The following is a 14,191-nucleotide window of genomic DNA, read 5'->3' on the forward strand; positions in this document are numbered from 1 at the left end:
CTTATTATTTCTGTAAATCTATGGTTCCTAGTACTATACTTTGAACTTATTAATTACCCCCAAAACATTTGTTATGCAAAAATGGAAGTTACCACTGCAACTCTCAGAAACAATTGAGAGCTCACAATAAGGGGAACTCTGCTTTATTCTTCAGTAACTTGTACTTTTTTATATCATTTCTTTTTTCAATTCCAGCTATGAGTGTAATATGTCAGCTTTCATTTACTGCTTGACTACCATAAGGCAAGGAAGTAGGATAATTTTGTTAACTAGAGTTTATGATTTCTGCTCTGATAAGTGAACTGGTCATCCATTCATTCACTTTTCATTTAATACAAATTTATTAAGTACTCACTATGTATCTGGACCTCTATTAAGGAGACCTGGGTACCAAAAAATAGGTCTTCAAGCTCATAATATAATAGAAATGTACTGTTGAAAATGCCTACTCTTTGCCTCTGTCTTATGGAAAAGGAGTTCTCTATATATACAAATATATAAAATATATACATACATTCATGCAAAGATATGAGTATATAAATAAATTACATGTGTAAGTAAAGATAAAACCTAGTAGTTTCAACATCGAGTATTCAATCCCAGAATTTGGATCTGACTCACAAAATTCTGGATTTTTCTTTCCCTCTCTGCTCATCAGCAATACTTGGCCAAACTCACACTGATATTGTTATTATTAGATAAAACACTCATCTGCCTTTTCACCACTCATACGTCCAAAGACATCATCTCGCATTAATGGACACTGGCTATGACACAACGTCAGGCTAGGCTTCTCTAATGAAATTCTGGAAGCCTTTGGGATAACCTATAACTTTACCTTGTAGTGGACGCATGTATATTACCCCTATCTCTGTTTTGAAAACCCCTATCCATAATGACTTGTCAGATTGCTAAAGGAAGAAAAGTTTAAAGAGAAAAAAACCTTAAGTTTTTTTTTTTTTTTCTAATACTCCTTCTATTCTCATCCCTAAATTAAGCCCTGAGGCTGAGAATTGAATTGTACTGCAGCTGCTGACCACAACACCTGGGGAAAATACTTCTCTTTTTCCACTGGTGAAGATACCAAAGGGAGTAAAACTAATTTTACATCTGAAAAATTTATCCACATTTGCAATAGGACTTATACTGTCATGAGCATGATACCTCATCATATTCACAGTCCCACCCACAGTGAAAGGGAGATTATGCCAGGAAAGGACACAAGGCGGCGAGGATCTTGGGAACTATCTTAGAATCCTGCCTACCATATCATTACACCCTCATCATGTGTTAGTCGCTCAGTCATGTCTGACTCTTTTTGACCCCAATGGACTGTAGCTCGTCAGGCTCCCCTGTCCATGGAACTCTCCAGGCAAGAATACTGGAGTGGGTTGCCATTCCCTTCTCCAGGGGATCTTCCCCACCCAGGGATTGAATCCAGGTCTCCTGCATTATGGGCAGATTCTTTACTACCTTAGCCACCAGGGAAGCTGTTAATATACTCTAAGCTTTAATAATTCAGATGGCTTTGTTCAATGCTACTGAAAGCAAATTTATATTTTAGATTAACACAACTCATTAAGCTCAGAAACTATAGTGTCTCGCATATGCACTTGATTTTTATAAAAACTTTCTTTGAAGAGTTGGCACCAGAGAATTCAGATAAAAACTTTAAGAGATTACGAAGCAGTTTACACACATAATTGAAAGTGTTTACAAAACAAGCAAGACTGGTGTTTATTTTGTTTATTTGAAAAATCTGTTGCTTTGAATTGTTTTTCATTTACACATGTATCGCTCTACAACTGTGTCAGAGCTTTTCATTATTTCAGATATACTTCTAGAACATTTTATTACATTTATGATTGATTAATGGTTAATCATTTAAAGTAGATTTTTCAGATACACAAATTATGACTATGAATGCCCCTTTTGCTTTTAGCTGTGATGATTGAAGCATTTTATTTACCTTGCATTTTATTTTTAAGAAGTTTGGAGAAAGAGTAATACTGTTACTAGCTTTAAGCCTCTAGATTTGATTATATATTATTCACAACTGTGTCTGTGTAATTTAAAGATATCCAAGCCAATAAAGTATTTCATTTAAGCTAGCTTAGATTCCATTCCTGATATGTAAAACCAGAAAAATCTCAACCAGTAAAACATTTACACCAAGCATTGGTTACCTGTAATGAAATAGGAAAAAGGAATATGAAAGGAAAACTGGGATGATTAAAGCAAGTGATGATTTGCTTATGAAAATGACTGAGTTTTTCAGATTACATGGATTAAGGTCAAGAAACAAGAACAGTGTGACTAACGTGGACTTGTTTTTATTCAAGTTGTTCAGACAAGTTCTACAATGCTGGAATATAAAGAAATTCTTGGAAGCTTTATTATGAAATATTAAAACAAAAGAACTATATCACAAAGTAATGAATTACACAAATACTTTATAATATGCTCCGCAATGAAAGCATGAATAAATTCTGAGTGTAAGCCTGAGCAATACCGACTTAAGTTATTTCATCTACTTCAGTGGAAAATTGTGTGCAAAATTGCTTCAGTTGTGTCTGACTCTTTGCGACTTTATGGACCATAGCCTGCCAGACTCCTCTGCCCTTGGGATTTTTTAGGCAAGAATACTGATGTGGGTTGCCATGCCCTGCTCCAGCGGATCTTCCCAACCCAGGGATTAAACCCACCTCTCTTAAGTCCTCTGCATTGGCAGGCATGTTCTTTACCACTAGCACCACTTGGGAAGCCCCGTATTACAAATTAGAAAGACCAAAAAATTCTGGGTGCTGACTCTCTATTCTTAGCCTCCCTGAATCTACTCTTTGTCCTTCTGTGTCATATTCTAAATTTGGGGAGGCTAGCCTTGAATTTTCCTTTTCTTGGTTGCTTGCTTTCTGGCTTCTTTTTGGGTTTAGACAGTGAAAGTTCCTTGAAGGATTTTCAGAGCTAATAGGATGACATAATTTTCTCCACCCTGTGGCTTGGCTGTGTTTATCAAACGAAGACCAACACTTCTTTCAGCCGGTCTACTCCATTCAGCTACTTCTCCACTAACAATTTTCTCTACTTTTCTGTACAGACCTAGGGATGATAAGGACTTCTCAATATTGGGCTTCCTGGAAACTTCTTAATTTCTCTAAAACTTGCCTAAGTCTCTTGGATGGAGCGTGCCATCTGTTTTCTCACAGTATTCAAGTTATTTTTATTTGTTCTTTATAATACATCCTGTGATTTTCAAATATTCTATAAAGTACATGCCTTGCTTTTAAAAATCAGAAGATAACAAATAATGTCTTGAAATATATTTTCTTAAAAAAGGTCTGGTAAATATTTCTAGAAACTTGCAACTCAAGATAGAGAGTAGTGATTTTTTTTGAGGAAAAGGAATGAATGTATATTGACATTTTTATACTGGGTGTCACATTAGGGGATTTCTATAAATTATCTCATTTATACAAATGTAGATTTCTGTGATTGTACTTTGCATATGAAGTCATTGAGACATTGGTCACATATCTAGCAAACAGAAGCAGCTTGAATTGCTACTGATATACATATATATAATCAGTTGGTATATAACATGCATTGATAAAGAGGATGATAAAATTACTAAATATGAATCATATATATATATATATATATATACATAGAAAGAGAGAGAGAGAGAGAAAGAGAATTGCTCTTCTGGGAAAATAAGCACTCTTCTTTCCACTTTTAAAGTAGTAAAGAGTTGCTGAGCAGGTGCTATGCATCTTGTTATTGGAGACCCCACTGTATAGCAAATCACTGTCTAAAGTAATTTAATGCTGTAAATGAGTTCAAGGAATCTGCATTCAGACTGTGTTTGAATCCCAATTCTGTTGCTTGACTGTTATTTTAAACCTTGCTAATCTTCAATTTTTTACCTGTAAATTATAGAAAAGGATAGCTTCTCTCACATAGGCAGTCTGAAATGATTAAAAATATACATACTAAATAGCACAAGGCCTAGGAGAGAATGAAATAATATTATTAATTTAATAAATTAAATGGACAATTATTATTAATAATAGTGCTTTCTAATCCTGAAATTCCTGCTTATTGTACTCTATAGAATATTTTAATAAATTATGCACCTTTATATCAAGTGTAATGGAAGTTTCAAAGTTCAGGTTAAATATGCTTCTACAAATATAAATATTTAAAAAACTCAAATAGCATTTTTTTGTATGCATAAAGCAAGCAAGATCATCATGTATAGAAAATAAACACAGTGATGAAAGTTTGTTTCACCATGACCAAATATCTTGCCTGAATCCCCACATCTCTGAAAAACACCATAGAGGTCATTGAGTGATGTACCATGCCCAAACAAATATATTTTGAATAATTAATATGCCAGTGTCTCAGGAATGACACATAATTCACTAAATCAAATCATGGAAGGTTAAAATAAATTGTCCTGAGTTTAGATATTACATTTAAATTCTTCCCTTAAGATAATACTCAAGACTTAGAATGATGCTTTCAAAGCATGTCTGGGAAGCAGAGGATGACCATGAAAATCCTGACAGATCACTTAACAATGACAGAATATAGAACTGCAGGTAGTCAGGAAGCTTCCACCTGTTATTTTTCAACTATTGTTACTAGCTGTGTGCTTCACCTAATAAACTGGATAAAAGAATCTTTCAGATTCTCTGTTGGAATGGGATTTAATTTTCACTAAGGGAAATTAAATGCATTTCATCGGAAAATAAAGAACATGAGACATAATTTGTATTAAAGCTCCCAAGAAATACATCATAAATAATTATTAACAAGGATAAAGAAAAGAAGGAGGAAATATCTCCATGTTTATCTCCTAAACCTACATGATTTATTTTATATTTAGTCATTCATTTCAACAGACATGGATGCAATGTCTTCCTATGTGTTGTCTTTGGTCTGATTGCAAGCTTTTGTAAATAATCACATGAAGAGATACAATATCATTTTAACGCTTCACATAGATTGTGGCCAGCTCTTCATGCTCTTGTTTATTTTCACCAAATACCTAAATTCACCATCCTTAAGACTTGGAGGAAAGAATGTACCAAAAAAAAGCAAAAGGATCTGAATTTATGGCTGTCAATCAATTTCTGACTTCATACACACTTGAGTGCTGTGAGAAACATCCATCTGTGACGAGGAGAATGACTAGAATGGAGTTTCTTTGGGGAGGGGAATGGGCCTCTGGAAGTTCTGAGACGGTGTCTTTATGTATGTGACAGCTTGAACCCATGTTAACCCAATCACCCTCTGCCTCAAGGTAAGAAATTATGGTTAAGAGAGAGTAAGGTCATATGAACAGATGTGTTTTCAATTCTGTTTTGAATTCACTAGAAAATCTAGACTACCCCAAGAGCTCAGAATTTTGGAGAGGGTGGGAAGATTAGGGAGAATGGCATTGAAACATGTAAAATATCATGTATGAAATGAGTTGCCAGTCCAGGTTCGATGCAGGATACTGGATGCTTGGGGCTGGTGCACTGGGACGACCCAGAGGTATGGAATGGGGAGGGAGGAGGGAGGAGGGTTCAGGATGGGGAACACATGTATACCTGTGGCGGATTCATTTTGATATTTGGCAAAACTAATACAGTTATGTAAAGTTTAAAAATAAAATAAAATTAAAAAAAATAAATAAATAAAAAAAAATAAATAAATAAAAAGAAAAAAAAATAACATTTATAAAAGCCCTAGAACTTGATGGCTATTGTCCTGGAGACAAAAGTTGAAAACAAATTGCATTTATCTTGATTTCCTCTCATTCCTCTTAAGGAACATCATTGTTCTCAATCTCTCTCCCACTTGTTGCCCAGGTCTTAGCTCTTGAACCACTGATTTGAGAATGATGTGGGCAGGCAGAGGAGGAGGGAGAAGAAAATTGGCTGTGTTAAGAAACATTGTTCCAAATTGTCAAAGCTAATGAATTATCACCACTTAAAGAGAAAGAATGTATCAACTAAACTTTTAGCAGGTAATCTTCACTGATATTTTAATACAGCCAAGGCTTTTGAACTGTGGTGCTGGAGAAGACTGTGCGTGTGTGTGTGTGTGTGTGTGTGTGACCTAAGGATTGGAGTAAACTCTTGAGAGTCCCTTGGATAGCAAGGAGATCAATTTTAAATCAGTCAATTCTAATCAGTCAATTCTAAGGGAAATCAATCCTGAATATTCCTTGGAAAGACTGATGCTGAAGTTCCAATATTTTGGCCACCTGATGCAAAGAACTGACTCCTTGGAAAAGACTTTGATGCTGGGAAAGATTGAGGGTAGGAGGAGAAGGGGACAACAGAGGATGAGATGGTTGGATGGAATCACTGACTCAATGGACATGAGTATGAGCAAGTTCTGGGAGATGGTGAAGGACAGGCGAGCTTGGTGTGTTGCAGCCCATGGGGTTGCAAAGAGCTCGACACGACTGAGGGACTGAACAACAACAACAAGGGATATTTGCTTCTTATTAATAAAGATGAAAGTGAAAGGAAATATTTGATAATTGCAAAACCTAAAAAATAAGCTAAAAATAGTGAAGTTAGGAAAGACATGGCACCATGTCTTGTGGAAGCCAAGGTCCTGCTCTGTCTGTAACAAGACATTACATCTTTATCACAGACCCTACTGCTGGATATTCTGCATAGACTAAAGGGCCATGACAGTATGGGTCCCTGTTCAGAGTAGCTGACCCTGGACCCCATCCAGACTTGTTTTGTGCTCACCAAACCTAAAATCATTAGAAATTCAAACAGCCTCTATTTGTATTTGGACTCTATTTCTAAGGTGCTTGAGTAATGAAAATCTGGGGATTAGATGTTTGATGTAAGTTCACAGCAGAATCCTTTTTCAAGCAGTAGATTCAATTCTTATGAACACTGAATACAAAACCTTAAAAAAATCTTCTTAATATAAAAACTTTTATTTATAGACATTATTTCTGGCTTTCATTTTATGGTGTAAGAAAATGTATCCATTATAAAAGTGCATTAGTCTTTTAGTATTTCTTTAAATTTCATTTAAAATTAACTGACAAAATAAAATATAATCTTTATATACATGATTAATCCTTTTTTATTTTCAGCAAGACTAAGTTTGTGCAATTATTCTAGTGGCTATGGAGACTCCATTGAAAGGAGTTCAAATACAAGGCATCTTGGCTGTTCCTGTTTTGTACCATGAATGAGAATGATTGTATTCTGGTCCTGGAATTGACTCCTGAGTAATAACTGGAATTAAATGAGTTAACCTCTCTCAACCCATAAATTTGGAACATATACTACAAAACAATTGGGCTGGATGAATTCTAGGTTAGCAAACAAATTAAAAATCCTTTGGTCCATCCTTCCTCCCACACTATTTCCACTGCCTATGAAAGCTACAAAAAATAAAAATGAGCATGTTACTTGCATTTTTAAATATTTTGAATTACATAGGTTTATTCATTTTATGAAAGATATATATATTTTTTAATTTTCGTGTTGAAAAACAGTATGATGAGAAGGAAAATATTTAGTGTTCAGAATTAGCAATACATGATTAAAAAGCACTTATGCCTTCTTGGCTTTTATGGCCTTGGAAGATAAACTTAATCTATTTGGCCCTTAATTTTCTCATAAGGAAAATAGTAATCATTGCTACTTAGTAATGTTGTGTTAAGAACTGATTCAGAATGTTTACCATGAAGCAGGTGTTGCAGAAATAATGCTAATGTTATAAACAATTGTGATAATGTCTTAGTGCAATGAAATCCCTCAGGGGTGCTTATAATATGATGCTATTCATATGAAATTCATATATACAGCATGACTTTGGAACCTATCTTTCAGGCAAAGTGGGATTTACTAGAAAAACAGCCTTTAGAACTCAATGATTGTGGATAAAGCCAATCACCATCTAGAATATGTTTAACAAAGGGAAATACTTTGAGGATACAGAAAGTTAGCATTTTTCCTTCATTTTGCCCATGTGTGGTCTGTGGATTTTTAATTCTACCTTATTAGTTTGGGAATAGACGCAATAATTGTGACTAAGGATTTAAAATTCTTACCAGCCTCAAGCAGTTAACAAGAACCAGGAGCAATAGAAGGAACTATTTTAAGCTGGCTTGGCAGGGGAGCCTCCCTGCTGAAAAGGAGGGGAGAACACATCAGCCTTGGCAGCCTTGATACCCAAACTGACAGCACTTAGGTGAACATCATGTCCTGGCTCTGCTGTCCAAAGAAATAACCTGTCAAACCCTTTGACTGAACTTACACAACGTCCATATGGCCACAAGGAAAATATTCTGACAGAGTCAGAAAGTGCATCTGCATTTTGAAGCTACTCATTCAGCAAGAGTCTCGACCACCCCAGCACACCGCATCTCTGCTGTCTAGAGTGGCTTCTGATTATAGTGGCCATGTCATTGACCACTGGAAAGAGTGACTCCTCCGCAGTCCATATTTCTTTTAGGAGTAGAAAATAAACTATAACTGTGACTTTTATGAGATTGATTCACATGCTTCTATACCATTGACAGGACCAACAGAAGTACAAAAGATCTTTTCATTCCTACCTGATATGATGATGATGATGGATATAATGACATAAACAAGCATGCTGAGAGGACAACAAAGAACCTGTTAGTAGGAAGATCAAGGAAACACAAGGAAGGTGAAATGATTGGACCACACTGAGGGCACAAGCCCTAGAAACAACAAGAGGTTTGTTCTCTGAAACTTGTGGGTGAAGAAACAACTCACCTCCAAAGGAAGGAAGGGCTTCTCTGGTGGCTCAGATGGTAAAGAAATCTTTTTTCCAATGCAGGGCACCTGAGTTTGATCCCTGGATTAAGAAGATCTCCTGGAGAAGGGAACAGCTAGCCACTCCCGTGTTCTGACCTGGAGAATTCCATGGACAGAGTAGCCTGGCAGGCTACAGTCTATGGGGGTCGCAGAGTCAGACATGACTGAACGACTTTCATTTCACTTTACAATAGAAACAAAGTGAACCAGCACAACGAGCCCCAGGCCGTGATGGTAGGCGGAAATTAGAAAGAAGAGAGCGTTGGCTGATCCCTGGTGGGCCATACCCAGATTCCCACCTGGGAAAGGGGTGGAAATGCCTCTGGTAAATAAACAAAGGTTTGAGTTATCCATTTTACCTTGGTTTGTTTATCACAGGCATTTCCACCCACTTCCCAGAATCCTGATTCATGTTGAGTTTTGACAGAAAACAGCAAAATTCTGTAAAGCAATTATCCTTCAACAAAAAATAAATTAAAACAAACAAACAAGCAAACAAATGAAGGGGTAGTGTTTCATAGTGGGTGAGGCCATGGGTTCTGGAGTCAGAGACAGCTGGTGTGTGATTTATTAGGTATGTGACTGTGGATCATTCACCTAACCTCTCTGATCTGAAACTTAATTATCTCTATGGATCCCAATACCAACTTCATAAGAATGTCAGAAGGATTAAGCCTGAGAAAATCTCTGGAATACATAATCCAGACTATGATAGATATTATCCATGGTTAAATAAGAACATTTGTGATTAGTTACATGTATGTGTGCATCTCTGTACATATGTAGCCTCTGCTTTATGACTAACAGTTTGTGAATAGTCTAGGGCATCTTTCATTCCTTAACCATGACTTGGTTTGCTTCTCTGCCTGGTTATCCTCTCATTCACCTAAAACATAGGTACCTAAGTCCCATTTTAAAAAAAGTGACTTTTCTGATTGGATATCAGAAGATTTTCTCTAATAGGCAAAAAAGTCACTGCATGCATTCTCCCTGACTTCAGCAAAATGAGTATTTGGAGGGATCAGAACCCCACCCACAGCCTTGATAGTTCCAGACATATCAAGGGGTATCAGAGGAGTCACCTGAAAGCTGAGGCATGAGCTTACCATCAGGTGATAAGTGTCTGATTCATGATCCCTAATGCTTGAGCAAAAAAAAAAAAAAAAAAAAAAAAAAAAGAGGCATTAAAAACAGCACAGAGAGGCTAACTCTGTTCTCGGCTGTTACTCAGCTGCTAACCTATCACCTGGATGCAAACTTAGGTCTGTCTGGCTCAACACCCATGCTCCCTGCAAGATAGTATCTTGCTGACTTCTAGTGCATGGTTTTTGAACTGTTTCGGTCTTTCCTCTTTCTCCCTCTACACACGCTATTTTTCCACCTGATTGCTCCCACTTTAGCAAACTTTTGCTTCTGTTAAGATATGCAAAAACATTACCTCAATGAACTCTTCCACAAACTCTAAGATAGAACTAAGCACTTCTTCAATTTGAAAGCACCTTTTTTAAAATCCATATTAAAGCATATAACACAGTGTTCGTGGCTATATTCCCAGGACTACCTGGAACAATGCCTAGCATATAATACATGGTCAATAAATATTTGTTGAATAAATGAATTGCAGTTTAATGATTTATATACAGCCTCTCTCTCTTTATCGACACTGAACTTCTTAAGAATAGTGTAACACCCATTTGCTAAAAATGCTGAACTAGTTACTGTGAAATCCTGAAAGAGTATTAATATATTTTCTGTGACCATTGTCAGATATTGACAAGCCCAGTGTAATCTAATAGCAACACTTCAATTTAATTATATTATTCAGTTTAAGGCTTCTCCATTTCCTGCCACAAACCTTGGCAAGATCCAGACCTCAAAAATTGAAAGGGATAAGTGAACATGTTCTGGGAACCACCATTTTACCTTACTCCCACATTACTAATTGTGTCTTCTCAAGGGTTAGTTTCAGTTGAGACAGAATTAGAGGGACAAGGGTAAAAACCGTATTGCTTTGGTGTGGTTGTAATCTGGATTTGATGTCCTCAAAAGAGTGGATGCCCAGATGCTGGCTTTTTTCTCCTAAAAGACATTTTGTGGGCTCGTTTGTGATACTGCATGGATGCCTTAGTTTAGTCTGCTATAACAAAGTACCATTAATGGGTAACTTAAAAGAAAACATTTAACTTTCACAGTTCTGGAGGCTAGGAAATTCAAGATCAAGGGATCATAGATTCAGGGTCTGATAACAACTCACTTCCTGGTTCATACATGACCCTCTCCTCAATGTGTCCTCGCTGGCAGAAACAGCATGAGAGAACAGTCTAAGGTCACTTTATAAGGGCACTGATCACATTCACACGGACTCCACCATCATGACCTAATTACCTCTCATCCAAAGGTCCCACCTCCCATACTATCACTTTGGGGGTTAGAATGTCAATATGTAAATTTGGGGAGGACACAAATATTTAGTCATTGCACTGAATTTTTTTGCAACATTTCATATATTTTAGTACACTTTCTAGCTTACCACGTATCAGCTCACTTCTAAGAGATTTTCTGGCAGTAAACTGACCTCTCATAGAGAAGATATGCACAGATTTTCAGTAACCCTTTCCAAAGAAATTGTCACTATTAATCTTTTTCATCTATTTGTCTATTTTAATAATAAGGATGGGTGGCAAATGCTTATCAATTATTTTTGACCACAATTCCAAGATTTACACTTCCCATTTTTTTCCTGTTTGTTTCAAAATTTACCAACTGGCATGTTGAAAAGACCCCATACATTTTTTATTTTATTTTATTTTTTAACTTTACAATATTGTATTGGTTTTGCCATACATTGAAATAATAAATGGATAAATTCATAAATAGATGGGGAAGGAAAATATATAAAGAAAATATTATATATTTATACAGAAATATAAATATTCTGTATATAAATCCTTCTGACAGAAAGGTTGAAGAAAAGGGGCAGTTGGGAATAAGATTGATGCTACTGAGGAAAGTCATAACTATCCATCCTTAGTTCTCATACACACAGGCTCAGATTAGTAGTGCATGTAAAATAGTCTATTCTCCAAGTGGACAGAAAAGAAGAATACAGGACTCCAATCTCAGTCTAATGACTTTGACTCTATGTATGAGATTCTTAGTTGAATGGAGGGAAGGCTCAAAACTCCAGATGTTGTTAATTAAAGAATAGTTGACTTACCATATTAGTTTTAGGTGTGTAGATAGTGATTCAATATTTTCATACAATTTTTACATTTATTTATTTATTTATTTTTGGCTGTGCTCTGCCTCCATTGCTGTGCTTGGACTTTCTCTAGATGCGGTGAGGGAGGGCTACTCTCCATGTGGTGCGTGGGCTTCTCATTGTGGTGGCTTCTCTTGTTGAGGAGCAAGGACTCTAGAGTGCATAGGCTCAGTAGTTGCAATGCATGGGCTTAGTTGCTCCAGGGCATGTGGAATCTACCAAGACCAGGGATCGAACTTGTGTCTTCTGAATTGGCAGGCAGATTCTTAACCACTGCACCACTGGGGAAGTCCTTTTCATACATTATAAATTGATCACCACTGTGATGCTTGTTACCATCTACCACTGTACAAGGTTATAATATTATCAACTATATTCCTTAAGCTGTACATCACATCTCAGTGACTTATTTATTTTATAACTAGACATCTGTAGTGCTGAATTCCCTTCACCTGTTTTGTCTGCTGCCCCTCTGGCAACCACTAATTTGTTCTCCACATCTGTGAAGTCTGTTACTGTTTTGATGTTTTTTCTTTTGTTTTTGCAGATTCCACATGTAAGTGAAATAATAAGGTATTTGTCTTTCCCTGTCTGACTTATTCCACTTGTATAATATGCTCTAGATCCATCAATATTGTTGCAGATAGCAAGATTACATTCTTTTATATGGATAAGTAATATTCTATGTGTGTATTACATATATGCACCATATATATAGTATATCTCATTTAACTTATATACAGAGTCCATCATGTGAAATGCTGGGCTTGATGAAGCACAAGGTGGCATCAAGATTACCAGGAGAAATATCACTAACCTCAGATACACAGATGACACCACCTTTATGGCAGAAAGTGAAGAACTAAAGAGCCATGAAAGTGAAAGAGGTGAGTGAAAAAGTTGGCTACAACTCAACATTCAAAAACCTAAGACATGGCATCTGGTCCCATTACTTCATGGCAAATAGATGGGGAAACAATGAAAACAGTGACAGACTTTATTCTTGGGGGCTCCAAAATTGCTGCAGATGGTGACTACAGCCATGAATTAAAAGATACTTACTCCTTGGAAGAAAAGTTATGACCAACGTAGACAGCATAATAAAAATCAGAGACATTACTCTGCCAACAAAGGTCCATCTACTCCAAGCTCTTGTTTTTCCAGTAGTCATGTATGGATGCAAGAGTTGGACGAGAAAGAAAGCTGTGTGCTGAATAATTGATGCTTTTGAACTGTAGTGTTGAAGACACTTCAGAGTCCCCTGGACTGCAAGGAGATCAAAGCAATCAATCCTAAAGGAAATCAGTCCTGAATATTCACTGGAAGGACTGATGCTGAAGCTGAAGCTCCAATACTTTGGCTAGCTGATGAGAAGAACTGACTTATTGAAAAAGACCCTGATGCTGGGAAAGATTGAAGGCAGGAAGAGAAGGGAATGGATGAGGATGAGATGGTGATGGCATCACCAGCTCAATGGATGTGAGTTTGAGCAAGCTCTGGGAGTTGGTGATGGACAGGGAAGCCTGATGGGCTGCAGTCCATGGGGTTGCAAAGAGTCAGACTCCACTGAGCAACTGAACTGAACTGATGGTATATCTTCTTTATCCAATCATGTAATGATAATCATTTAGGTTGCTTCCATAACTTGGCTATTGCAAATAACTGTACAATAAACAGAGGGGTATACATATTTTTTCAAATTAGTGTTTTTGTTTTTCTCTGCTAAATATCCAGAATTGGAATTGCTGGATTGTAAGGTAGTTTTGTTTTTAATACTTGAGGAACTTCCATACTCTTCACCATAGTGACTATACCAATTTATATTCTCACCCAGTTTGCAATACTGCATAAGGGTTCCTTTTGCTCTATATCCTTGCCCTCACTTGTTACTTCTTGACATTTGAATAATAGTAAATCTGACAGGTGTGATATGATATCTCAGTGTGTTTCTGAATTATAGCTCCCTGATGATTAGTGATGTTGAGCATCTTTTTTTGGAGGGTCTGATGGCCATCGGTATGTCAATTTAGGTCCTCTACACAAGGACTCAAAGTTTTAGATTAGGCTGAAGTGAGTTTGGAAAAGGAAAATATTAAACCAGAATTCC

General features: G+C 36.6%; 1 long non-coding RNA gene across 2 annotated transcripts in view; it reads right to left on the reverse strand.

Annotated features, from left to right (window-relative positions):
• Nucleotides 1-8,914, reverse strand: part of LOC129629332 (uncharacterized) — a 98,210-nt gene extending 89,296 nt beyond the window's left edge. For both annotated transcript variants that reach the window (XR_008703170.1, XR_008703169.1), the window contains exons 1-2: nt 8,781-8,914; nt 8,594-8,657 (exon numbers count right to left, since the gene is read on the reverse strand). This is a non-coding gene — a long non-coding RNA (uncharacterized LOC129629332). The remainder of the gene's footprint in view (nt 1-8,593; nt 8,658-8,780) is intronic.
• Nucleotides 8,915-14,191: the final 5,277 nt, after the last annotated feature.

This window comes from Bubalus kerabau, chromosome 15 (genome assembly GCF_029407905.1).
Source record: "Bubalus kerabau isolate K-KA32 ecotype Philippines breed swamp buffalo chromosome 15, PCC_UOA_SB_1v2, whole genome shotgun sequence".
NCBI lineage: Eukaryota > Metazoa > Chordata > Mammalia > Artiodactyla > Bovidae > Bubalus > Bubalus kerabau.